At 38.2% G+C, this 27,242-nt stretch overlaps 1 protein-coding gene across 1 annotated transcript in view; it reads right to left on the bottom strand.

Moving 5' to 3' along the window:
- The window catches only part of LOC107219094, a 134,216-nt gene that overhangs the window by 66,684 nt on the left and 40,290 nt on the right, over window positions 1-27,242 (bottom strand). The window lies entirely within an intron of this gene.

Raw genomic sequence — 27,242 nt, forward strand, 5'->3', positions numbered from 1 at the left:
ACAATAGTCACTTTTTCAAGTTTACAAAGTCTCCAATGTATCAATGAGTTCAAAATGAATTGCTACAAGTATTGATTCTTGATTCGAATATAAATAACCAATTCCAAAAATTAGTGAAACATACAAAATTTCTCAAAATAAACATGGTTTTTTGAATAAAATTGAAGATACGGAATTTACCAATTTTTAGAATTGGTTATTTATATTCGAATCAAGAATCAATACTTGTAGCAATTCATTTTGGACTCATTGATACCTTGGAGACTTTGTAAACTTGAAAAAGTGACTATTGTGGTCGAAAAGTGGCGTAAAAAAAAATTGGAACAAGGTAAGTCGAAAAACGACCTATCATCGTTTAGGGGATGAGTCATGCTTTCAAATAAGCCAAGAAATACAGACATCGCCAATTTTATGGTTGCCTGACATCATTTTGAACGAAAAACAATATTTTTTACGTGTTAATTAGATGGGAAACCTAAATCCTCGTTGAGCGACTTCTAAACTTCAAGCTACAGCGCCCTCCTTGAACGAGGACCTCTTTAATGTCAAAACCTAAAGTTTTGAGTGGTAGGAGCGAAGAAAAAAAAAAAGTTCATTTTCGACACACCCTAATATATATATATATAGATGTTGTAGACACCAAGATTGAAAATGAATTTCATAAACGTCTATCACGCGTAGATCAGAAATACCAATAAAACGTACATTATAATAGTCGAAGATATACGTTCATAAAACAATCAATATACTGCTGTGCAATGGTGAATAGGAAGTATGATAAACGTCTAATTAAAGTTGCTGGCAGTTGTGTCATGAATGAATATTATATGTTGTGATTACCAAAATCATAAACGAATTTCGTGAACGTTAATAGCTCGTAATTTGTAAATTCAAATGAAACGATTCTGATAAAACGTTGAAAGATGGAGTACCAACATCGTTAAACATATAAGTTTTAAACGATTTTCGTACGAATAATGAACAAATATACTATACGTTGCTTTTGCTATAATAATACGTATTTTAAACTTCTGTATAATGAAATACGCATAATAAACAGAGTAATCATACGAATAATATCCATCCGAAATATTACAGTATATGTGATACGGTTGAATTTTATACTTATACCATTATTAAACGACTTCGACGTTTCATATACGAAATTTATACTGGTGTGTGTTTATTGGGTACTGTGATATTTTTTATTCATTTTTATGTGTAAGAATATAAAAAAAATTTTTCAACAATCGGTAGCGATCTATAAATATTTTTCTACCTCCTCCAGATTTTACGACGGTTTTTTTTTTTTTTTCTCTGTCATTGTCGCAAATTTCTTGAGTGACACCTTGAGAAAAAAAAAAGTTAACAAATAAACCACCCCAATACGTTCCACACGAGCGCGATATTTAGTCTCAAGTTTACGCTTCCGTTCATTCTTCCATAAATTACCAAGTTCCGTGTGTATAATTTACCATTCGAGGCCTCGTTATTAGATTATTAAAGAATTTTCATGTATACACATACGCTACCAGTACTTGCTTTCAAGTTTTGTCCAAATACGACTGACGGGAAATTTACTCAATTAAATGTTTCTTTTTTTTTTTCTACATGACAAACTGGAAATGAACATTGAACTGTACAGCGATTCATTTACTCCCGCATCATCGTGTGTTGAGAAATTAGCGAAAAACTCAAAATTTGGCACACTTGTCTACGTAACCCACTGAAAAAAAAAAAAAAAACAAATTCATAGCAATAATTCGCTTATAGTTTCTCATCCGTAAAACATAAATTTATGATATTCGTATAGGATCGAAACGCACTATTTTTCAGAGACGAGAAATTCCCGTTATCCGAAAACTGTTTCCGTCAGGTGTGATCGAATCACCGCATTAATACCTTCGAGAGTAGGTACATACACAATAATATAGTAACCTGCGTTATCGGCAGAGAAGATTCAAAAATATCGTCGACTATGTCCATCTCACCCTCGAGTGATAAAATTAGGTTTACGATTGTTCGTAAATACCCGGCGACAGGAAAACTCGTTACCTCTAATTACAAGCGTTCGTAACGCGTGAAACACGAAATGCAGCGCGATAAGTAAGCCTCGAGCTTTAAGCTCGCCCTCTTGAAACAACGATACACAATTGCACTTCCGGTTAGCGACGCCCCGTAATTTCATATTTGGATATCGTAACGCGGGTTAGGTACGATGAAAAAATTTCGTAACATCCGATTGGTTCGTATATCATGCGACGACGTCGCCGATCGTGCCTTTTGAAAAAGCTTGCGAATCCCCTCTTTGCCATTGGAGAAGATGAGAGAGAGAGAGGGAGTGAGAGTGAGACAAGTAGACCTGCGGTATCGAATCTTTTGCTCTTTTGTCGTTGCGTGACCGCGGCTCGCGTGCGCCGCCACTTTTAAACGTTTCACGATCGTTTTGTGCCTCGCCGATTTTCATTTTCATTTTATTTTATTTCATTTCATTTTATTCTCTCTGACTTCAATTTATTTCATTTTTCTCTATTATTTACTCTCCTCTGTTATTCAATCGTTTTTGTGCAACTCGAGGAATTCCTCATCCTCTTCTCCTCTCTCTTTCTCATCCCCCTCTCTCTGTCTCTTTTGTATAATACTCTGATACATTGTACGCATTGTATGATACAAAACCCGGCAGCAGGTGTGTTAAATGCGTTTTATTCCCGCATCTTCGACAGCTACTTATCGCCGAATTATTCATTGTTTCGTACGTACCGCATTGTATGGAGGACGGTGCATTTATCGCATGACTGCAATGCAACGTGTATGTAATATCCTACCTGCCTATATATATATATATACACTTATATATGTATATACAGGAAAAATCAAATCTTGCACACGCGGGGTAATTTTTTCTCGACTCGTAATTGTCACGCGCTAGATTATTGATTGCATCTCCTGTATCAAGATCGAGCGGAGGAAACTCAATGCGTTTTAAAACACTCGCGGCTATACTTGATACTTCATCGATCCAGGCAATGCTATATTCGCAAGATTCAACACGTTTCGTTAATTTACAATACGAACATGCATTTTTAAATGAAAATTACAATTACTTGCCAACTTTAGGATTGTTCGAAATCCAGCGCACCGTACCGTGAGAAAAAACATACATGCACTGCATGAGAAAAATTTCATTTGTTACGGTAACTAGAAAAATTGAGTAAAACAAGTATCGTTAAAAAAAACTCTTTGAACATTGTTGGAATTACGAAAAACGAGGTACGCGTAAACATTTTGCGCTATCGTCGATCCTTTTTTGCTAATTGAAACGCAAAATCAATTTCTGAGGTTTACTCGACTTTTTTAGTTAAACAAGGCTTTGACGTCAATTTATCGTTGCACGAGCGTTAAATTTTTGCAACGGTTGCAAGAAAATATAGCAACAGCGATCGTAACGAGAAAGAATAGCAACGGATACTAGACTTTCCGGTAACGGCTGGAGAACTAATTTTCATTTTCTACCTAAAACTATATTTTTCGATTGTGGTTAAAAATGAAAGTAGTTAAGGACTGAGCGGTAACCGGACCTAAAAATTTCTCTTAGATTATACTCATTAATAGGGTCCGGATACATATGTATTAAAAATTACAAAATATGTACATATAATATATAGACTTAAAAAACTAAAATACGAAAAATAGAAACTACATTTCCTGGCTCTAAACACCACGCTTTACGTGGAAAACCGAACAAGGATTGACAATTATTCAAATAAAAAATGTCGCATTTACATATTAATCCTGGGCCTATTCGTTATACCTTTCAAACCCAGCTATAGGGTATACCTTGAAATCGCTTTAAAGTTGGAAAATATTGAAATATGATATTATTATCGATATTTCGTTAAAGCGTCAAGTATAAACTTCAGCCTTGTGTAGGTATTCATATTATATACATAATATATTTATACAAGTTTCCGCACAACTAAGATTCTCGCCTACCTCCCCCGGTTATCTCGCATTTCGTTTGACGTCAGTTTGGGAAATCCTGACCGATCGGTTGATCAGAATCACCGCTGCACAAGGCAATAAACAAGCTGGCTAGGTGTGTATATATATATATATATACACATATGAGATAAAATACTGAGGTATATATATATATATATATATATATATATACCTCAGTATTTTATCTCAATATCTACAGAGCGATTTCAAGTTCTTGTAAACACAGAAAATTTTCACCCGAGGCTGCGACAGACTCTCTCTCTCTCTACTCTTCGTTCGATAACGGTAGAAGGTGAAAAAGATGTAATAAAAAAAAAAAAAGAACGGAAGGAAGAAAACAAGCGAAAATAAAATTCACCGCGCGTCTCTTGCACATAAAATTCATACGCAGGCTGTGCAATTGCGTAATTAAAAATGTTGTCATTGCTGTAATAATTATGGATAAATTCGATACGCAAGTAATGCGTGAATTCACTAATTGGATTCGATGTTGTTAAGAGATATGTCGAAGACACGATTTTTAATACGCAATGATTGTGATTTACAATATTATCATATGCGTCATCCGTCGTCTCACAGGTTGTTGAGTAAAAAAGAGGAAAGAATCTGAGCAAAGTTTTGAGAGATAAAAGCGCAGAAAAACGGAATACATTTTAAACGCCAAAATAATGCATACTCTTAGTATAAGATATAAACGAAAAAGCTTAATTATTATTCGTCGTTTTTTTTTTTTAATTCTTTCTTCCACATCGACGGCATTCGAATTGTCACGTTTCGATGGGTTATATTGAAGTTCTCTATCCAGAAAATGATACTCTATTTATTTGATAAATCAAATGTTTCAAAAGCTTGTCATGCGTATAAAATAATATACAAGCTTCGTATAATTATGTATTCTGCAAATCGGATGTTTTCGACGAACTCGATGAGATTCATGGTTTTTACGGAAATTCTTGTTACACGTACATTAATTACGGGTCACTGTATTAATTGAATATAAATCGATTAGCTTCGGTTGAATGAATTATTCAGCATATGTTCCACATTTTTGTTATTCGCTTAAAAGATACGCTGAAAGTAAATTGACGCAGTTTCCTTAAAACACGTTTATTAAAGAATTGTTTGAAAATATAATAATCGTTAAACAAGTTCGCATCTTATCGTCGATTACGATATAAGTTGAAAAATAGAAATAAACCGTCAAAGCCGTATCTAATTCCCGATATAAATTACAACAAAGTAATGATTGCAGTTTTATCGAATGGTCGTTATTGTTTGCTCGTATTCTGGAAAATAATCAACGTACATCTAAAATATACAATAAAACGGATAAACAGTTGGAACGGAACGATTACTCCTCGAAGTTGAAGAAGCGAGACAACCTGGTTTTCATTTTCCGATTACGAATTACCGAGAAAAGAGACGGGCGGCTGTTGTTCCGAGGTTGTTGGTCGGTTTCAGGTATCAGAGCCCGCTGAAATACCCGGGCCGCTTATCGTCGCGTACCCGGGGTAAATATCTCCGGTGCACCACCGTAAGCCAACCTTGGGACAAAGAAGGAGGAAAAGAAAAGTAAGAAAATTTAAGAAGCGTACAACGCACGAGACTTGGGATTATTGAACCCGAATGGCCGACATTGAGGGGAAAAACAGCAATACCGAACCACTTCCGCAGGCGTGATGGCGAAGGAACAAAGTCGGAACGTAACTGCAAGCCTGCCTATCAATTTCTTGGAAACACCTCGTTTTCTCTACGTTATATCACATACCCAGAGTCATCGATGCAGTTCAGCTCGAGCATGACTAAAATGCCCTGACTGAATCGCGTAACGACGAATCACGCGAGACGATGGCAAAAAGTGACACCGACGAGGAGATTACTTGCAGAGTATGGATCGAGGATTTTGATGAAATTTTTGAGCTCTAAGATACGATCCTGTTGTGTGTTTTTGACTCACAACAAAGGCACTTCTTGCACGAACCCGAACATTTTACAGTTCACTGATTGTTGCTTACAACAAAGTAGGTAGAAACACATGCCATTGAACTAGAAAAATTTCAGGCCAAGTTACCGAACATTTATCCAAAAATTGTCGCTTTAAGAATCGTCAAGTTTATGCGGCACTTCATGGAGACGACGCGCTGGCCGCGTTTGTATCCAATAATTTATACGCCGAATATTTCTAGGTGTCCGATACAAACCGTCGTACGCGTGTAAAAGGTTCTAATAAATCCGTAACGACGATGAAAACAGGGGGACGCCGAATGCTTGAGAAAATGATAATGATAAAGCTTGGACAAATTTCACAAGCAGAAGAATTTTCGTAACCGCGAATTTTTAGGCGTTATGTTTGGCAGCAAAGTTCGTGAGAAATTTTCGATTCCGGATCGTCGTTAGGTGCAATAATTAATTATACCTCATTTTTGTAAAGAGCCGGTCTGATTTACGAATGATTGAGCCTGATCGATAAGATCCAACGCGGATCTGTAATGGGAAAAGAAATTATCTCCTTTTTGCCACCACGAAAGGAAAATTTTTAACCGTCGTTGTTTGAAAAAAAAATTTACTTCGATATTTGTACGTTGGACAAATTCAATCTTATTTTAACTGCACTAATGATATTACAACTCTTTCTTCTTTCGTCGAAAATTGGTTATCAACCCACGCGAACTGTTCTTATCGATAACGACGAGGTGAAATTTGTTAGTTTTAAAGATATTTACTAATATTACAAGTATTCGTATGGGTTAGTTTACAATCACAAACGACTTTTTGTTAAGAGAAAAAAACATCGTTAACTTCCCGGAAAAATTTCCACGACGCTACTGAAAAAAGTCATATATCTTCAAAACTCCCTTAACTGCTCTTATTTTCAATTACATGTTAAGCCGCTAATCGTTTCAGTAGGATGATTTCAATTTTCCTCATACGCGGTATAAGTGGAACTAAATTCTTCTCGACTTCTCAACTTTGGCACAAGTATTTCCCTTATTTTATTTTATGTTTTTCTTTGCGGGAGTTCGTACAACTTCGGGCACAGTCAAAAGCTTCATTCAGAAATGACTAAAGTTCGAACGCTGATGAGAATAAGACTGTGCAGTACGAAAGGATATATAATATATATGAATCGAATGAACGCGCGAAGAAAATTATCGACTCGGTCACAATACCTACAAATCAGAGTCCAGCACCGGTTCGAATCGAAGGCCAAGCAATGAGAAGCGAGTCATTTCGTCGAAGACTTGTTAAGTTGCTTCATCGTTTCTTGGTACAACGTTCACCGTTTCCTGATGATAATTACGAATGGTGAATAACGAGACTGAGTTTTAAAAATAAACAACGACACGGTTGGACTTGTATTTTTCCCCACATTTGCCGAAGCTGACTCAGAATCAGATAAATCAAACTCGTGCGGTGATTCTGAATAGTTACAGGAAGTCTCGGAGGTCGTGCAGATATAACGAAGGATTTTGAGAAAGGGTTTTTATAATTGAAACATTTAAAATTGATATAATATTTCGGTGGTTTTTATCAGATTGTTACAGTTTCTGCTTATTTTGTTTCACCATTAAAGATCTCCAGAGATCGTCTGAAAGATATTTCACTAATACCTACTTATCTCGAAAGTGAATTGAAAAAAAAAAAAAAAATAGATTAGCGTAGGTACAGTACAACGAATGTTAATAAGAAAATGTATACATTTGCTTGTTAAAACTGTAGATACTATACCCAATATAAATTTTATCGAATAAATTTTTAAACAATTTGTAAATATCGTCAGTTCGGTTATAAAAATGAGTCTGTTGGAAACATTAGAATCGTATCAAAAATACCAAAGTTTAATCACTTCGAAGATTTAGATGACAAATACTTTTCGCAAATTATTGATACGTATGTACCTAATTTCTTAGCTTGTTATTCCAATTTGCTCAAAATTTATTACAATCACAAGTTATAGGACCTGGGATGCTGTTTCATTAATTCGTCATTCATTAATTTGTTTTATCGACGGAAAATAAAGTAGACTAGTTACCTCAAAAATTAATTTCTAATTCCCGCGATAGAAAATTGATATTTTTAGATTTTTCCATGTAAAATTAAAAATTCCCTGACCATTCGAGGTTTTCCGTGACTCATTTTAAATACCCTAAAATTTTCAGGTTTTCCACGCGTGTGACCACCCTGCATCAAAATTTGAATAAGACAGCTGAGAGTTGGACGCGTTCGTTTTTAACATCGTAAAGAATCGCCACTCCGATCGTACACTGAGAAAAATTTCATTTGTTACAGTAAGTAGAAAAATTGAGTAAAACCGGTATCGTTAAAAAAATTGTTTGAATATTTTTGGAATTAGGAATAAACGAGGTACGCCTATAACCATTTTGCGCTGTCGTCGATCCTTTTTTGGTAATTGCAACGCAAAATCAGTTTCTGAGGTTTACTCTACTTTTTTAATTAAACAAGGCTTTAACGTCAATTTATCGTTGCACGAGCATTGAATTTTCGCAACATTGATCGGGATGAGGAAGAATAGCAACGGATACTAGACTTTTCGGTAAAAAATGAAAATAGTCAAGGACCGAGCGGTAACCGGAAAAAAAAATTTCGAGCTTCTGTTTAGTCCTCGATTTAACATAATTTGCATAATTTTGCAACAATCTAAACGTATAGCTACGGTTCTCCGTAACATTGGCTAGTACGATATTTGCTGACCGAGCGAGTCTATGTATATATACATGGTAGACAAGCAAGTAGGCGTAGTTGAAGGCACATCTGAAAGTCCCCGAAGGCTTCCTACCGGCCTCCTGGCAACGGGACAAAGAATCGTCAGAGAGCCGAAGCTGCTTTTCGCCGCCGCCGCCGCCGCCGCCGCCGTTCCCGGATCAATGATGTTGGCGGCTTCGAGTGTTTTCCTCCCGCTGGCTGCTGGCTATGCTGGACTCTATCAATCTTTATTGCAAGGGCCCTGCTACCACCGACGAAACGCTGCACCCTCGAGCAACGTGCAATAATTCTTGTAAGGGGGGGTTTAGGAAACACGGTCAAGATCCGCAATTCTGCGTGTGTGTGTGTATAAGTATATATATATATACATACACACACACACATGATCATTGCGCGATTAATCGATGATATGATATTGTAACGACGAATGGAAACACAACGGAGGCTTAAAGCTAGCGGCCAGAATTAGCGGCCAAACGTTGTAACGTTTATCATTTTTTATTTAGAATCAGAATTTAGTGAAATACCTTGAACCACCGACACTTTTACAGAATTATGAGGATAAAATTGAACTGATATTTTCTATTTTCTCAAAGTGTTTAACACGTTTGGCTGCTAGCTTTCAGCTTCAGGGAAATACAATATTTCCAGCACAAATCTGTGCAGGATACGTTGTATAATGCGTGTAGTGAGATGCGTTCTAAAATGATTAGTGCGGAAAATTGTAGGGATAAAAAGTGTTTACAATCACGCGATTATCTACTTGAATAAAGTATCGTCGTCAAATTTACGATTGTACGTTTGAGAATTTTATCCCGACAGAAATTCGATGCACGATTCGTAAGATCTTGCGCGGTTCTTACAATTAGTGAAGAAAAGAAAGTAATCGACAAATCATTTGTCCAGAAAACGATGATGAGAGACAAATAATTTGAAAAGGAAATTATAACCGTAGCAAGTAAACGTATGTTATAAGTATTCCAGATTACATATTATACCTTAAATATTATAATCCACAGTACCGGAAATGTGACACGAATTTAAATGCAAAAAAATTTTTATTGCGTCACGTAATGCCGCATAAAATGTATATACTGTGTATACATATACACACACACACACATACTACTATAAATCCATGATATCCGCCGGTAGATTTTATTTCCCACGATGCGACGTTCGGTTTTAACAACGTAGCAAAAATTCCTGCAGCCAATCAAACATTGAACGCGTCGATATTCGGCAAATTTATAGTCCAAAAATCCATACTCCCGCATTTTCCCCACGTATCTCTCCATCCCTCTAGATTTTTCTTCCTTCTCTTCCTCCTCCGCATAACACAACGCTCGAATTCGGTTAAATCCTAAAATTACCAAGTCCGTATACCGTGGATGTAAAATTTTTTCAGCAAATAATGACGATTCGGCGTGTTTTGCAACACGTACGTGAATGCGTTACAGGCTGTGTAGCATTGCCGCGGCATGCGTAAGCCAACTCGCTTGCATATCCGGTTTCCTCGCCTTACCGGCTGTAAGCGCGTATGAATTCACTCTCCTACTTTATTCAGCGCTGTAGAATTTTCTTCGAGGAAAATTCTTCGTTTAAACGCCACGACTATGGTGCAGGTACAGCGGTACAAATACGATCATAAAAAATAGATGTCGAGAAGGACAGAGAGAGAAATAAAAAGAAAATTCAGAAAAAAACAACAACAAACTTACAACAATTAGTCGTATGAGAAAATAAAAAAAAAAATTACCACAAGTTTCCAGATCCGCGTGTTTAATTAGACTGTGCCAAATGTGGAACAGATATAGAAACGAATGTTCGTGCATACGTATGTATACACGCACGTGCGTACCAATGTTACATGACGTACACGTATATCGCTGCAGAAGTGGAGCTTTTTAAACATGCCACATGACTGTACGTACGTACAAAAGTTTACGTCTCGAGTATCAATACTTAAATTCTGCGACAGATTTTATGGCATATTTTACAAATTTTCCTAGAGAAAATAACGATGAAACGACGAATAGCAAAAAAAAAAAAGAAACGAAAATTGAATTATCAAAAACACAAGATTATCTGTAAGTAGCTTGTGAGACGGTATATAATATAATTTTCCTCTTCACCAATATCACGCGTAACATACAATCGTTGAATCCTTTTCACCAGAGACAGATAATTCGATCCGGAAGATACGAATATGGTATTATGAAAATTTTGAAAATTTCATACTTCGTAGATCGATGTTAATAAAAATGATTAAAGCGATTGAACGCTGCTGGAATATGGTGGCGGGTGCACCTCGTAACGGTCTGCAACGAAATCGTGTTTTCACATTATTTGAAGAAACTTATACACGTATACACGTATACATGCATACATACACACGTAAACACGCGCATATTTATACATATATATATATATATGTCGTATAAACCGATATCTCGGATGTCAATCAAAATACGCGTCGTCGCGCCGAGTGGAGGAGTACGAACTATCTAAAATCAAACAACCCTATCAACGAACCTTCCTTCTCCCCGTCCGTCCGGCTCCTCCTTCTGTGAATCGAACATCTTCTCGTTTCAAATACATAACTCTCGTTCGGGCTTAGAGACACCCACGTGTGTGTGTGTAAGTGTGTGCGTGTCAAGTGTCGCACGTACGAGATGAAAAAATCCCACGTCCGCGTCACCGACTATCCTACGGAAACGTGTTCGAGGCCTTATCAATTTGTCACTGGAAGTGGCGAGCCCTGCGTCTGGATGATAATAAAGCTCGCGTGTCCGATGCTTGGCTTTTCATTGTAAAAAGAAGGTCGAGAATTTACAAGACAACGATAATTAGGAGGGAAAATTGACGTTGACTTGTATAATCGCTCGCACACGCGCGATACGCACTGTACGTAATAAACCTGTGTACTTGATCCGCCGATATTCCGCAGAAATATTTTTAATTCCGGTTACCGCTCGGTCCTTAACTATTTCCATTTTTTACCACAATCTCATCTCTCAGTGCAGAAAGCAGGACGAATTCGTATCATCCAAATCGAAATTTAAAGTGCTTCTATTTTTCGATATCTAAGAGTGATGAGCTTGAGACTTTGCAATGACATTATCACGTTGCATAAAATAAACAAAGTTTGAGCACGTCCGACGAATCCTTAACTCAATTAAATTACCATGGTCACGAATCCCAATTCAATTCATTATCGCGTTGCGTATGTTTGTTTTAACTTGTATAATTTAACGGTACGAAATTTTACCGTTTATTTCGGATAATCGACGAGAGATTCCTGGAGGAAGGTTTTCAAATTTTCACATCGATCTCTCAGCGATCATTACTCAAAGCTAATTTACATCCCGTCGTGCGTACAGTCCAGTCCGTGTAGTATGTTCGCATCGTGTTGCATCGCATCGTGCGCAAAGTTTACAACGGGCAAAATATCGAAGGTGTGCGTTAGGCAGGCGAGCAATTAGGGACACGTGATAAATGGAAGAGCCGAATGTGCCGGCATGAGCTCTGCTTTCGCCCGGCTCTTATAAATAGATTACCGGTGAACCGATGCCTAACTTCCTTTTCCCACCGACGCGAATGCAGAGCCGCCTTTCTACAAGGTAGGTCTAGGTGTAGGTGGAGGTATATCTGCGATTTTTCTACACCTAATGGCAGGATACGAGCGAGGTGCGAATTTCTCGCGTCGTTCGCTAGATTCCACTTAACGCGGGCTACGATTTGGTCTCAGGTTAGAGGATTAATTTCTACCGAAGAGGGCGGGATTTAATTTCCGACTTTGAAAAGTCCCGAAAGCGACTAATTCCGAATTATTTGGCGTGGCGAAAGTTGAAGTAAAGAGATCAAACTTTGAAGAAACGACAAAGTTTCGAACGGTCGGAAACCCGACGGATCAAAGTTCCGAAATCTAAGATTCTAAAAATTCAAGTTGCGATAGAAAGCAGAATTCCAAAAATTAAAATATACTCGCAAAGCGTATTTTGCTCGACGAATGGGTGTGAAAAATCAGAAAAACCAAAAATCGGAATTACCGGAATTCCGAACGTAAAAATATGGAAAATCCAAAACAAAGAAATGTCAAAGTGGTGAAATTTTACCAATCCAGAAATTTACGGAACTGAAAATTTCGATATCTCTGATTTTTAAGATTTCTCATTTTTGAACATTCAAAACTTTGTCGTTTCGTCAAAGTTTGATTTCTTTACTTTAAATTTCGCCACCAAAAAATCCGGAATTTGGCACTTTCGGAACTCTTCACAGTTCCGAATTCCAGTCCCTCCCCTACGGAAGTTGTCACGCAATCCACACCCCGGAAATGAATGTGTGAACGAGGCCGAAGTTGGCAACGTTTAACCTACAACGAAACGTTGACGCAAGAATTAACATTTTTCCAGCTTCGGCATAACTGGAGAAGTTAAATTTACAAAGCACGAGTTATTCGAAAGTTGCGAAATAACGAGTGTTTCGTAAACTTCATCATTATCAATAACGTTGCGAACTTCAATCGTATAAATAAAATAAAGTCAGATTATCTCCGAACTTTCCGAGACTAGGAACGTTTTTTCGAATAACTTTCGTCTCAATCGATGCGGTATTTCCAGAATTCCAACCGACTGAATTTCGATAAAAATTCGTCAACCTGTTGCTGAATAATTGAGTGAAAAATGAGACTTAATTTTTGTTCAGCAATAAATTGGATGTGATTCGATTCCGATCTAATCAGATTTAGTAAAAAAAAAAAAACGTTATCCGAGTAATTTTAGCACGTTACCAATCATCGTCGATCATCCCAAAACGTTAATTTCACAAGAAATCAGCGTTCAGCACTGCGACGCGGTTCTTTCTCAATCACTTTAGATATCCACCGCTTTAGAAATTTATTAATTCGCTTCTCAATTCGCGTCTAGTTTTGTCCAGAAAGATGTTTTCCCAGCGCATGTGGATTGAAACTCCGGCAATTCCGTAGAGAATTAGTCTCATTAAATTCGTGAGTACGTCAAAGCTGGAGCTTGCGAATCGCGCATCAAGCACTTTCCGTACGTAACAGTTTCAATTTGTCCGAAAGGGATCAGGAATAATCTCGCAGGCGAGCGCAAAGGGAAAATGAAAAATAGAAGATAGAGGATAGAGGATAGAGGAAAGAGAGAGAGAGAGGATTCGGTCAGTCAGTCAGGCAGGTAGGCAGGCAGGTAGGTAGGTAGGTTGGTAGATAGGTATAAGGGACTCGCCGTTGAGGTACGAGGTAGGCAAGGCAGTCAACTCGCGTGCAGCACGGGTGGAACGCGGTTCGTTCGGTTCTCTAAAAACTCGTTTCCCAGTCTTGGGGCAAAGCGGCGTCGACTCCTACAGCCAGTTTAAGCCGAACGGCGTGTGCCGCAAGCGTGCGTGCGGAGAGGATGGGTCTGTAGGAATGAAGAAGGTACGACGCGGATCTCTCGAGAGTAACGTGCGGTAGGTAGTCGTATGTGCAGAGAGAGAGAGAGAGAGAGAGATACATATTTTTATTTATGACTATGGCGATATTAGACAATATGTATTTTATTAGCCCTTGCACAATCACTGAGTAATACGAAGAAAAAAAAGAAAAAGAAATTAAATTACTCCGAGGTTGAGCAGAGGTAGAGACGGTATTTACATGGTTACAGAAAATAGGAGAAAGTACGAGAGATTAAAAACTAAAGCAGAGAGAGACCTGTAAGAGAGAGAGACACGTACACACGAATACACACGACCGTGGCAAGTCGACTGTAAACTTCTCAAAATTTAATCCGCGTGTCGCCGGGGAAAAGAAGCGATGGCGTATTTTTCGACTACCCGCTTTTTGTATCGCAGGGTTACACGTTAGACCTCGTGGCATGTATCTGATATGTATATAATACGTGATGCTAGGGTGGTCGTTATTTGGGGGACGGAAAGATTTTCATTGGGACGACCTCCGGATTTCTTCCGTATCGTAAAGTTTTAAGCTTCTATACGTCTGCGGCTGGAACACGCGCCTTTGAGCTCCGAAAGTTTTAAACTTACAATACATGTGGTTTTTGCATGACTTTGGTTTAAATTAATAGAGTTGTTGATTATAATGATAGGAACAAAACCTGAAGATTACAATATTTTATCATTATTTTATAATGTATTTTTTTTTTCTTCTTCTTTTTTTTTATTTACAAGCACAACAACTCTGCCAAGTTTCGAACCGTTCTCTTAATTTGTAACAAGGTCGTACAAAACGGAATAACTTGTTATAAAAACTACATATACCTTACATTTAAAACTTTCGGAGCTTAGAGGCACGTGTTCCATTTGACGTAGATGCTTAAAACTTTGCACGGATTTTATTGAATCATTTGGAACAGATCCGGGAAGAGCGTGCCAATAAGATATTTTCCGACACCCAAACAAAATCCACTCCAGACTATGCGTATAAAAATATTCATTATTATACCACCACCACTTCCGGTTTTCAACTTTCGATCAAGCCTCGAAGCAAAATTAATCTCTCAACTTCGCAACTTTTCGTACCTTGTACATAATATTATTTGATGAGGATCGGAGTTAAGAGTCCTTGTTCCTTGCCAAAGTCGCGTTTGAAACTTGCTAGATGTTCGATAAGTAATTACATCTCATCGTCGATGATTCGTTACTCGTTGCTTTCAACCTCGTGATAAAAATGATGATCATTGTGCAACGACGTATAACGACGCGTCACCCTCTTCAACTCTGTGTGATCGAATTCTTATCGATTTTTAGGATCATGCCAAGTGAGGTAAGTGATAGATACGAGTGTTGATTGGTAGAGCTACCAAATGCGGAGTCTGCTGCACATGCTCGTACAACGTCGACTGCAGGTACGGATGTCGATATCAAAAACGTGACGTAAACGTAAACGTAAGTCGTTAGAAGAAACTGCAATCCTCAATCGAAACGTCCACGTTTACAGTTCACATGTCTGCTACATGCCCCAATAGGCACTATCGTAGGTACATAACAAAATCATTTCAACTAAATCTTGTACAGCAAAAAATAAAAAAAAAACAAAATAAAATAAAGATTGAACCAACCGGATACAGTGGCGTTGTATTGAATGTACCGATATCTTACGATGAAGTAATTTTTGATCCTCTGGTGAGGAACAAGCGCGGTTTGACATTTTCTACGAAACGATGATCCAAAGCTTCGTAAACGCAAAAAAAAAATAAATAAATAAAAACTGACTTACGAAGCGTGTAATAATCTACAGAGCAAAGTGGATTAACCTGACTTATCGTTAGTGACGAGGGTTGAAAGGTTAGCAAGTAACGTTACTTCGTTAACCTTAAATCGTCGTTTCTTCTCGCATCTTTATCAATATCGTCTGAAATTTGATAAACCATGACAAACTGAATATACCTACTAATATATAATTAAAATCCAAATCTTTGAAAGTTCTTCGAAACTTTATACATCCGTGATTTCTTCCCTGATGTTTCTCGTTACGTTAACGTTACACTAAACTTCAACCCGATGCTCAGTGAAACTTGCAAGAACAGCGAGTTATCCGAACCGTGTTGGTTTCGACCCTTGTAAGAGGATGAAGGATGAAGGATGAACGATGAAGGGTGAAGGATGAAGGTGCCGACCCCGTTCAAATATAGAATATTTCAAGTCGAGCTTGAGCTTTCGGCCGCGAACAGCGCGGAGAAGTTTGTCTATTTGGCGTGTATATTTTCGTTGATAGAACCGAGCGACTCGATTTCTAAATTGACGCTGCAATCGGTTCGGATATATGCGGGAGATGAGAAGGGGAATTAACGACTGGCTGACTGACTGACTGACTGACTGACTGACGGCAGTCGAATCTTTGTAACTTTTTTCTATTTTCATGCCTACTGCAACGAATGGTATGCATTTTGTATAACCGGCTCGAGGAGAATCGCTATGGGACACTGCGGGTCCCTCTTAATGGTGTGTATTAATCCAGAAAGAACCAGCCTGCGAGAACGTCTTTCCAATCCCTCCCTCCCTCCCTCCCTCCCTCCCTCAACGTTTCCATGCCTATAGCACACATTTCTCGGTTTGGAACTTGAATTAATGCGGTGTAAGCCGGTGGTCTCCGCGACTCTTGTGACTCCCAGAGCTACGAGCCAGTTCCTATTTACAGAAAAACGACCTATTATCAATATTTATTTGTCGCGAGGAAAATAAACATATATATATATATATATATATATTCACAGCATACACATATATGCGTAGCTATATGGTGTACATACAACTAACTCTAGCTGCCCTACTCGGAGCGCGTGTATCATGTACGGTCGATTCTCCGGACAACTGTAAAAGCGACCTAGGAAATATTCGCTCAAGTTCAAAGGATTATATAAAATATGCGCCGGAAGGAAGGAAAAAAAAAATTGAAAATTAAAATCGAGGACTGCGAAATGGAAATTGGAAAATGATGTATGTAAAATTCTCGGCAAATACGGTCAAACCTTATTTACTGGTAAACAAATGCTGACAATAGCCTCTCACACTTCTTATCTCGCTTAGCCATTTAGCGAATTTCATACGCCCGTCTTACCTGTAATCAAAAATTGTAAGATTTTCATTAGCGTTGCAATAAATGTGCGAATATGTAATGGAAAAAAATTAAGACATCAACTGTAATATTTGAAAATTAAAATATGAGGCGTTGATTAAAACGAACTTATTATATTTTACAAGCTTGTAAATTTGCTCCTTTACTTTAAAAAAAAAAAAAAAAAAAAAAAAAAAAAAGAATCATTCACAACCACATACAAGGCAAACTTTTCTTTTCAATTCTTATTACATTAACCAATGAGTGAAATAATGATTGTACAACAATGCGATGCCGTAATAACGTATCTATATATAACAGGTAAATAGTTCGCTTTATTAAATACACGCATAACACTATTATTGGAATGAAATTGTATTATAATATAAAGAACGTAACGATTCCACACCGGGAAGTTTTTCAACCGTGAGAAATGGGGCGATATAAAACGAAACGAAACGAATACAAGCCCCCCCCCAAAAAAAGGTACGTGACAAAAATTAAAAAATAAGACAGATTAAAAAATAGCTATATAACATTATATCAACGTCCGTTTGCAGCAGAGTCAGCAGCAGCGACGCAACGATCGCAACTCCGTCGTCACTGTGGTGTAATAATTGTAAAAACGTAAACATAAAAATTTCACAGATTCGGGCAAGCAAATGCAACGCTCGGAGGGAGCAGCCTTGAAGTAGTGCGAAATGAACGATCTCTTGGATATAAATTCGCGAGAAAGAAACGAGAGATAGAATTTACATGAGAAAACATTGTAAAAAAATAATATCTAAACCTTACAATTACGTGGGTCTTAAATTTTTATAAATCCCTTCTCGAATCACCTTCCCTCGGTTTGTTCAACAAGAAAAAAAGAAAAATATATATATATATATCTTACCACAATCTAAACACGTCACAGTCGACGATTGAATAACAAATGGATGAAAATCAATTTTGGAATTCATTCCTTTTTTTTCATATATATATATATTTACGTTTCGTTTCAAAAATACCCCTCCTTAAAAATTTTCCTTCCACACTTTTCCGCAGTCGGTCGTTTTTGCGTTGCGATTTCAACAACTATTCTTCCGTCCTTCGTCCTTGTTTTTGTTTCTTTTCTTTTTTCTATCGCAAGTATTATTATCAATTGATTTCAGAGTGTGTTAAATAAATTGTCCAACGTGACGAAGAAATCTTTCCGTTTAATACTCTTCGCCAAAGAAAATCGTGCGACGTGAGAATCCCGAGGGAAAGAACGTCATCCTTCTACACAAAGCCCGGCGCAAACTTAGGCCTAGCCGTTGCTTTCCAGGCCGACTACTTGTCCACTTGCGAGTTAAAAATATTTCTAAAGAACCTCTGAATTGTCGGATTTTTTTTCTAAAATCAGCGTTTCACGATCGCCGTCGGCTTGTCTCGCCGAAAAACAAGATCAGGCCAATGAATTTTCATCACCTTCTTTGAAACGCCTCGACGATGATCACCGGTCACATTCGACTAGCGACGGTAAGCGGTCGAAAGACGTGCGGCATTCATATATATATATATATATATATATTACATATATATTACATAAATTCGTACAATCACACGTATAACTCTTACCGAAAGAATAATAATACGTGAAAAGAAAGAGTACATTTATACCGGAACGTTTTCATCTCATCCCAATGTAATGATAAACTTTTCGTTATTTTAACCAAGAAGTGGTCAACGTTGGGTGTAGTTACGTACTTGTGTCAAACAACTATGACAAAAAAATCACTTTTCACAAATCGGAAACCAAAAATATATGTATATATATATATATATATATATCGTATTTTCAAACCACAATACGTGGAATAAATCCGTAAAGTGGAAGAAAAATTTTACGATCGGTACAGAGACACGGTCACACAGATTATAATCGCAAAGCAGGTGAGAGAGACAAAACGCACTTGTGCAGGTATAACATCGCATTGCATGTACCATGCATATGTGTAGCCCACACGCAGAAACAGACACAGACACACCGATTTACAGCAGCGGTATGAAAATAGAACGCGCATATAGTAACGCCTCTCTGTGCAGCAAGGTTGCTCTTTTGCATAGACCGTGCTTAGGGATCAAGAAGGCCTTGAAAGAGAAAAATATCCTTGCCTGCCAATGTTATTATAATAATGATTGTCAGGTACAGGCAATTACGTACGCATGTGTAATAGAAATGCGCTTACGGTATACGCAGAGAGAAGGGCTGGTAACGTAAAAAGTATCACGAGTAAAGGATAAAATCACTTTTCAAGCTTCTCACTTGGCTAGCAAATTTTTCCACATCCACGAACGGCGGATTATTTCTTTTATCTTCGTTTTTCTTTTTTCAATCTCTGCAACAACGTCCGTGTAATAATCATGTTCGATTTAGGGTATGAAATAAACGCGAGGAATTTTACGGCTCGGTTTAATGAAAACCAAGAGAATTCGAAAAATTTCGTTACCCTATGTTCGTCGGTAAAATTCATATGATCTAATCCACAAAGGAATTTTATCCTTTCGGCTTATTTTTTTTTTTTTTTTTTTCAACGAAATGCACGGAGCCAAAATCTATTACGAAGAAATTCCACGATAATTATTAACACGGATTTTAAATACGCACTCTCCGCGTCGTAGAAAGTCGATTGATTTTCACCAATCTTTTACGAAATCAAATCTTATTATCGAAGAATTGACCAAAGTGGTGAAAAATGAATAAATAAATAAAAAATAACAGCGTACAACGCGTCATCACGTGTAAGATCGTTGGAAACTCGATTAAAAAATAAATGAACAAAAGAAATTTCCTTGTTAAAATATTTCCAATCTAACCGGCATAATTTCATCGGCAATAAATAACGACGCGTCAGAATTTTGACGACGATTTCGCCGCATCCTGTCGGTTGTCTCAAGTACGTCAACTTAAGCTCCGAGAGACATAAACCAAACCGAAACTAATTGCAAACCTTACGCTGAAGAAAATTTCATTTGTTATTTTAACTAGAAAAATTCAATAAAACAAGTATCGTTAAAAAAACTCTTTGAATATTGTTGGAATTAGGAAAAGCGAGATGCGCCTAACCATTTTGCGCTATCGTCGATCCTTTTTTGCTAATCGCAACGCAAAATCAGTTTGTGAGGTTAACGTTACTTTTTTAGTTAAACAAGGCTTTAACGTCAAATTTTCGCAACAGTTGCAGGAAAATCTAGCAAGAGTGATCGTAATGAGAAAGAATAGTAACGGATACCAGACTTTCCGGTAACGGCTAGAAAACTAATTTTCATTTTCTACCTAGAAATATATTTTTCGTTTACGGTAAAGAATGAAAATAGCCAAGGACCGAGCGGTAACCGAAACTAAAAATTTCTCTCAGCGTACCGAAGTTTTGTGCGTACTTGTACCTGTATTTACCCTTGTATTACACATATATATATGTGTAAGTACGCAAGTAGACAAGTAGTTATACCTTACGGGGTAGGTATTTTTTGACGTTTCTAAGATCGCTCTTCCCTTCTGGTCAGGTACCTGGATTTTCGAAAAGATCATTTAACAGTTACTGTTTCTCCACCCTCCGGGAGGGCCGGCGGTCAGTCTCGCTACCCGGTTAGAAAAAGGCTGGTCAGGGTCTCTGAATTCTCGAAAAGCTGTCTTACCACCGGCAGGCCGGTTTTACAAATCCCATGAAGCGCGAAGCGTCGGCCGGCCGTGTTTATCTCAGGATCGAGGAGCGCGAGATCGAGGAAAGATTTTCTGCTCTATCGTCCAAAAGTACAGGACACCGTGCGAGGAAAAAGGAACGAAACGGACAACCGTGTCGCGATTGAACTTCGTTTCGTCGAATCGTCATACGTTACAACATTCCGCGTGAGAACGACACGTTACGTAACAAGGGAATAAAGTCGACTCTTATTCCTGCGTTACATAAAGAACTTTATTCCCGCCTCAACTCTAGCCGCCGCAATGTTTAGTTGGAAATTGAAACTTTTAGAAAAATATTCTACTTTCGTCCCGCTTTTGAGGTAAAAAAAAAAAAAAAAAAGTTAAATTTACGGTAGAGTCGGGAATAAAAATTGTTACCAATTAAAGAAGGGAAAGAAAAAAGGCGCAGGTACCTGAAACGATTGATTCGAAAACCATCACGATAACTGCAAATAAAAAAAAAAAAAAAACAAAACGTACATACGTTCAGAGACATATACTTATTTTTACATGGATATTTACAGGGCGAATTTTCGTTTTTATTTCTTTTTTGTTTCGTTCTTGCAGAGACTTGAAGAATTGAGGAAGTTAAGAAACATATACATATGCATGTGTGTACGTATGTATAAACCTAGGCGATGCCGCGAAGAAGTGAAGAAGGTTCGTTTCGACGAGGAAGCTATGCGAGCGAAGAGTCGTCGGTCAGAGGAGCAAACTGACGACCCCATTACCCACCATGACACGGCCATTTTCGTTAAGAAACTTTCCGAACCCATACGTATACATATATATATATATTATTATATATATACATACACATATAAATACATATATACTATACACAATTTTCTTCGTCGTTGAGGATTTCCTGCCGGCCTGTGCAAATCCTTGGATTTTGTTATAAATCATCGTGGATTCGTATACCTTTATACATACATCTACTGAAAAGTTTCCGGCAAACAACCCGAGAGGAAAATTTTCGCCTGATGGACGGACTGGCGTGTTTTTTTTTTTTTTTGTTTTTCAAGAAACTTCTTACACCGTTCCTGGATTTTCATCGATTATCTGCATTTAGACGTATATTCGTTCCATTCATTTCCCGGATATGATAAATCGCACATACAAACGCGCCGTGTAAGTATGTATATAAAGATGTAAAAACACACGCGTCTCGTTATCACGACGCATACGCGAATGCTGATTTTCCATCAAGTTGGATATTTATACAAGATGAACGAGCACCGACAGACAACCCTCGTTTCTTATCGCTGTCCAATTTTTCGCATTTCAGTTCTTCTTCTTATTCTCGAAAAGAATAAGAATCACGAAAAATGTGAGTTTACATGTATGCCGGAAAACCGTCCAATTTTCTACGTCGGTAGACGAAGATCAGAGCGAAGCAGCGTTGCATGATAAGAAGCGCAATTATTACAGGAATGTACAACGGCGTTAAAGCCTGACTTTACACCCTTCAAGCTTCTTCGTCGTCTTCTTTTTCCTCTCACCCTCGGTTATGCGGAGAGATAAAAGACGTTGTAAACTACTATACTAGTTTCCTCGTCTTTCCCCTTCGCCGTTTCGTTCAATATCCCTGCGGACGTATAGTATATACGAACTGGCTACGGGAGGAAAAAGGGTTTTTTTTTATAAAGGTACCGGTAGGTATAAGGACTTTGGGAGTGTGTCTCGACCGCGTTGAAAGTTCAGGTCGGAGCTTTCGGCCGCGGGTGTTTACGACAACAGGTATTCTTCAAACTCCGTGGTTCGCCTTGTCTACGTATACATTCGTGTATAATGGTTGTACGTCGGTATCTACGCCCCGTAACAACCACCAAGGAAGAAGGAGAAGAGGTTGTACAGCTGATGGTCGATCAACTCTCGACTTATCGCCGCTCTCTCGTTTAACTCGCCTCACTTCGCACCAGAGAATCTGTATATATATATCGAGTAATAGAATTAATTTCAACCGTATCTTTGAATTCGAATGTGCCGTTAATAATCCTGCGATTAAAGCTACTTTCATACGATTTTTTCCAAATAATTTAAAAGTCTATGCTTCGTTAACATTTCGCGAATACGAAATATATATATATACACACACGTGAATCGTGAGTAGATTAAAAAATATGTGGACTTGTGTACGTAATTTATCAATAAATTACGTAATTTTCGAAATTTCTTGGATCTTAAATTTATTATTAGAAATAAACATGTTCGTAGAAACTGGTTTTCTTTTTATGAAACAAGTGACGTGTGCTACAGGTTTGCAACAAAGCAACAGCGATACATCGTTGGTTTGGAAACCTTGATCTTTTGTCACACCTACGCCGATCTTCGATTTTACATCCAACTTAGAATCTTATAAGTATATTAGCAATTTTCAAATAAATCACAGCAATGCGCGTATTCGAGTTCCTTTCACACGAAAACTCGCGTTTGCGTAACTATAATAAATAACGTGGTTGGTTAAAAAAAGGTTAGACGAGGCGACGCAAGACTCATTCTCACATCGATAATGGTGTACTCATGTTACGAGTGGACTATGAACGAGTACCTACTTATTTCGATCACGAATGCGTTACGTTGTAGCCAAGCTGGATGAAGTTTCCTTTTCAAGTCAGAGCGAAGGATGTTTCGGGCAGCGCCGAAACATCCTGATGACGATACTAATAAAGGGTTATATTCAGCCAGGAGGCCGCAAACAAGCGATTTTTCAAGGATTTTTTATGAAGACAAGTTTCAATGGATTAATATAAAAATTTATATACACATCGGGGTAAGGTTCAACTTTGTTCTCATATTTTTTATTTGTAAAAATAATGATTTTTAAAGCTGCTACAGCCGGTCTTGCGGTGAACAAGGTATCTCTTTCGTAACGAGAAAGAATAGTAACGGATACCAGACTTTCCGGTAACGGCTAGAAAACTAATTTTCCTTTTCTACCTAGAACTATATTTTTCCGTTGTGGTAAAAAATGAAAATACTCAAGGACCGAGCGGTAACCGGAACAAAAAATTTCTCTCAGTGCGGCCGCCAAAAAAAATGTGCAGGTTTACAGGCAACTCGATACCGTCTATAGATAACAAAATTGCGCAATCCCCAAGACGGTTAATTAGCGGGTAACAGTACCTGAGGGTTTCCGCCGCTCGTCCCGAGTTTACCAGGAACACGGACCGGCCGCTTCCCTCCAAGCACGAACGAACGCACACCGAAGCTCTCTTCGGTGAGGAGAAAAATAAAAGGGACGAAACGAGGAGGCAATGAAACTATGACGGAGGAGGATGAAAGATGGAAAATTGAGCACAGCGGGGATCCTCGCCGAGGGTTTACCGCGGGGTACCGTTGCCAGGGTACCGCCTTCCTTCCGCCTCCAGTTAAGCTCGTCGTTCCAGGTATGAAGAGCGCAACCGGACCGCCGTAGTAACCCATGGATTATGGACACTGCGGATTATAGATTCCTTTCGCATTTTCAAGACTATCCGTCAAGAACAGAGTCCGATCCGTGTCTTTGTTCTTTCGTTTTCCCACAGCTCATTCGATTCGACAATCCGTTCGGCATTTGTAACCTTTTTACGAACAAATTTTTCCCTAATATCCGATTCATGTGAAATTTTTTATACACGAGCTTTTGGAGTCGCTGATTGCGAATCCGAACTGGAAATTCACAAACTTTCAAACGGTGAACGAAGGTTCGAAAAAAACCTTGAGAATTAGGTGCAAATGAATGTAGCAGAATTTTCGGGGTCGCCGATCACGATTTCACAGTCAGATTTCCAAAATTCGAAAGTACGACCCAACGTGGAATGGTCATAAATTTGAAAATCGTTGGATTTCGCCGAAAGCAATAAAAGGTATACGTATGCTAATATCGTTCCCCTCGTCGAAGGTTCTTGGGTATTATACACACCGATTCCAAAGATGGTGGTGACTGGTAGTAAATCATCTCCTCTGGTAATTCTATCGATGGGAAAATACGTCTGACGAAAAACCCGTCAGTGAATAACGACGCGGGATTGGACATCGAATTAATACGTACGTGAATCTTTAGCTGCGCTTCGTCAGGTCCGATAAGTCGGAATGGCAGTGATTTCGGTAAGATATTGCAAACCTTCCGTGAAACTGATTCTCAACTAGGTGCCTACTCGAAGGTAATAATAGAATCGATTGATTTCTAAATCACCTCTTGCGTCATTTAACAATTCTGCAAATTCCTATATATATAATATATATCCATATATATATATATAAGAATGAGCATCCGAATTATCGCAATTCCAATGGATAATTTGGTACTGGAATAGCATGTGAGAAATTATTCAAGACTGGTGTCACACCGAGGATATTACTATTCGAAGGGGATAAAGAGAAGGAAATTTCACTCGACTCAAACGTGTGCTCAAGTTTGTGAACTGAAGAATTGAGACGAGGTAAGGTATTTTGTCGTCGTGGTTACACGTGGATATCTATACACGGGGTACAGCCGGGTTGTACGTAAACGGATCTTCTTGTCCTTATATCCCCCCCCCCCCCCTGCGTAAGAGGGGAATTGACTTTTTAGTTCCACTGTGGCAATTCGTCAAGTCACTTTTGAGAAAACGGGAGAATAAGAGAATAAAAGACCAAGAGACGAAGAGAGATAGAGAGGAAAAGAGCGAGAGAGAGAGAGAGAGAGAGAGAGAGTGGAAGCTCAGAGAGTATCGATCAGCCTACCAAGAAGAAGCCATGCGTCGCCAAAAACGGAAGCGCGGTTATATTACGGTGGCGTTCGATATACCCAAGGGACAAACGGAATTGCCTACGTATACCAAAAAATTTCATTAGATAGGTAAAAAGATTACCTAACTACACGCGTGATGATCGATAGTTAGTCCATACGATGCGTCGAAGAAGAATCCAGTTTTCTGATTAATAGTAACAGCGTCGGATTTATGGTCACTTGAGCTGAATCGAGAAGCTGATACCGACTATGTAATTAGATATTCATTGCGATAATTAAATGCATTCGCTATTCTCGTTATCCTTCTTTTTTTTCTTTTACACCTATACATAAATATTTTTCGATCGACTTTACGGGGAGTTTAAAAAGTAGAGTAAACCTCAGAAACTGATTTTGCGTTGCAATTAGCAAAAAAGGATCGACGACAGCGCAAAATGGTTAGGCGTACCTCGTTTCTCCTAATTCCAACAATATTCAAACAGTTTTTTTAACGATACCTATTTTACTGAATTTTTCTAGTTACTGTAACAAATGAAATTTTCGTCAGTGTGTAAGGTTTCTACTTGGCAATTGGTTCTAGGGAATAACAAACTGAGTAACAGTAAGTTCAAGTACCATTCAACGGTTTCTCAATACAATTAACGATATCAAGTAAAGACGTACGAAGTCGGTGTTGATTCGTTTCGATATCTCGAAAATCTATGACAACACGTAATGCGTACGTACATGAACCGATGCGAGTGAACGAAGAACTCATCATTGGCAAATATGACTAGTGATAACCAATTGCTATATATATCGTAATAAATCATCGGTGATAAATATAAATTTATTGAGTGCAGAACTTATAAGCCGAAGAACCCGAGAACATTGCCAGGTTGTCGCCAGCGATCAAAGAGTAAAAACGAGCGTGGCATCTCGACCGCGAAGATTGTACACCTCGGGGTCTACACATATGTATAAGCGATCCTGAAATTAGCTTGAGAAATATTAGCAACATCATTAGGAAGGTCAATCTGCGGTACCGTGCAAAGTGTATCGATTAGGTAGTTAGGTACGTACGTAACTACGTGCGTAACTATGAGAATAGCTAATTACAGACCTGTAAGCCAATTTACTTAAATTCTCCGTAAACCTTCCGAGTTGCGTTAGTCCGCTCTAATTGTCATTGTCTATTAATTACTAGCTGCAAGTGCAAAAATTATCGGACATCGTTACGATCTGACCAAAAGAATTCTGATAAATATTATGACAGACACCGACGTTGAGTAATCTAAGTTAAAGATCACCGCATAACTATCAGCGAAATACCCCGCAATTACGATCTGTGTATAAAATGGTAAATTAAAATGTAGAAGCCTGCTCAATGAATGTTAAAAACGAAAAAGTCTAAATGTATAAACGGATTCTAAGCTTACAGCATCCGAGTCTGTTTGATTGATTAAGATAACGCGGCGCACAACGAAATTCAACATTACAAAAACATTGCCTCGCGTTCGCGTGAAATTTTTAAT

The sequence above is a fragment of the Neodiprion lecontei genome, chromosome 5, assembly GCF_021901455.1.
Source record: "Neodiprion lecontei isolate iyNeoLeco1 chromosome 5, iyNeoLeco1.1, whole genome shotgun sequence".
Taxonomy (NCBI): Eukaryota; Metazoa; Arthropoda; class Insecta; order Hymenoptera; family Diprionidae; genus Neodiprion; species Neodiprion lecontei.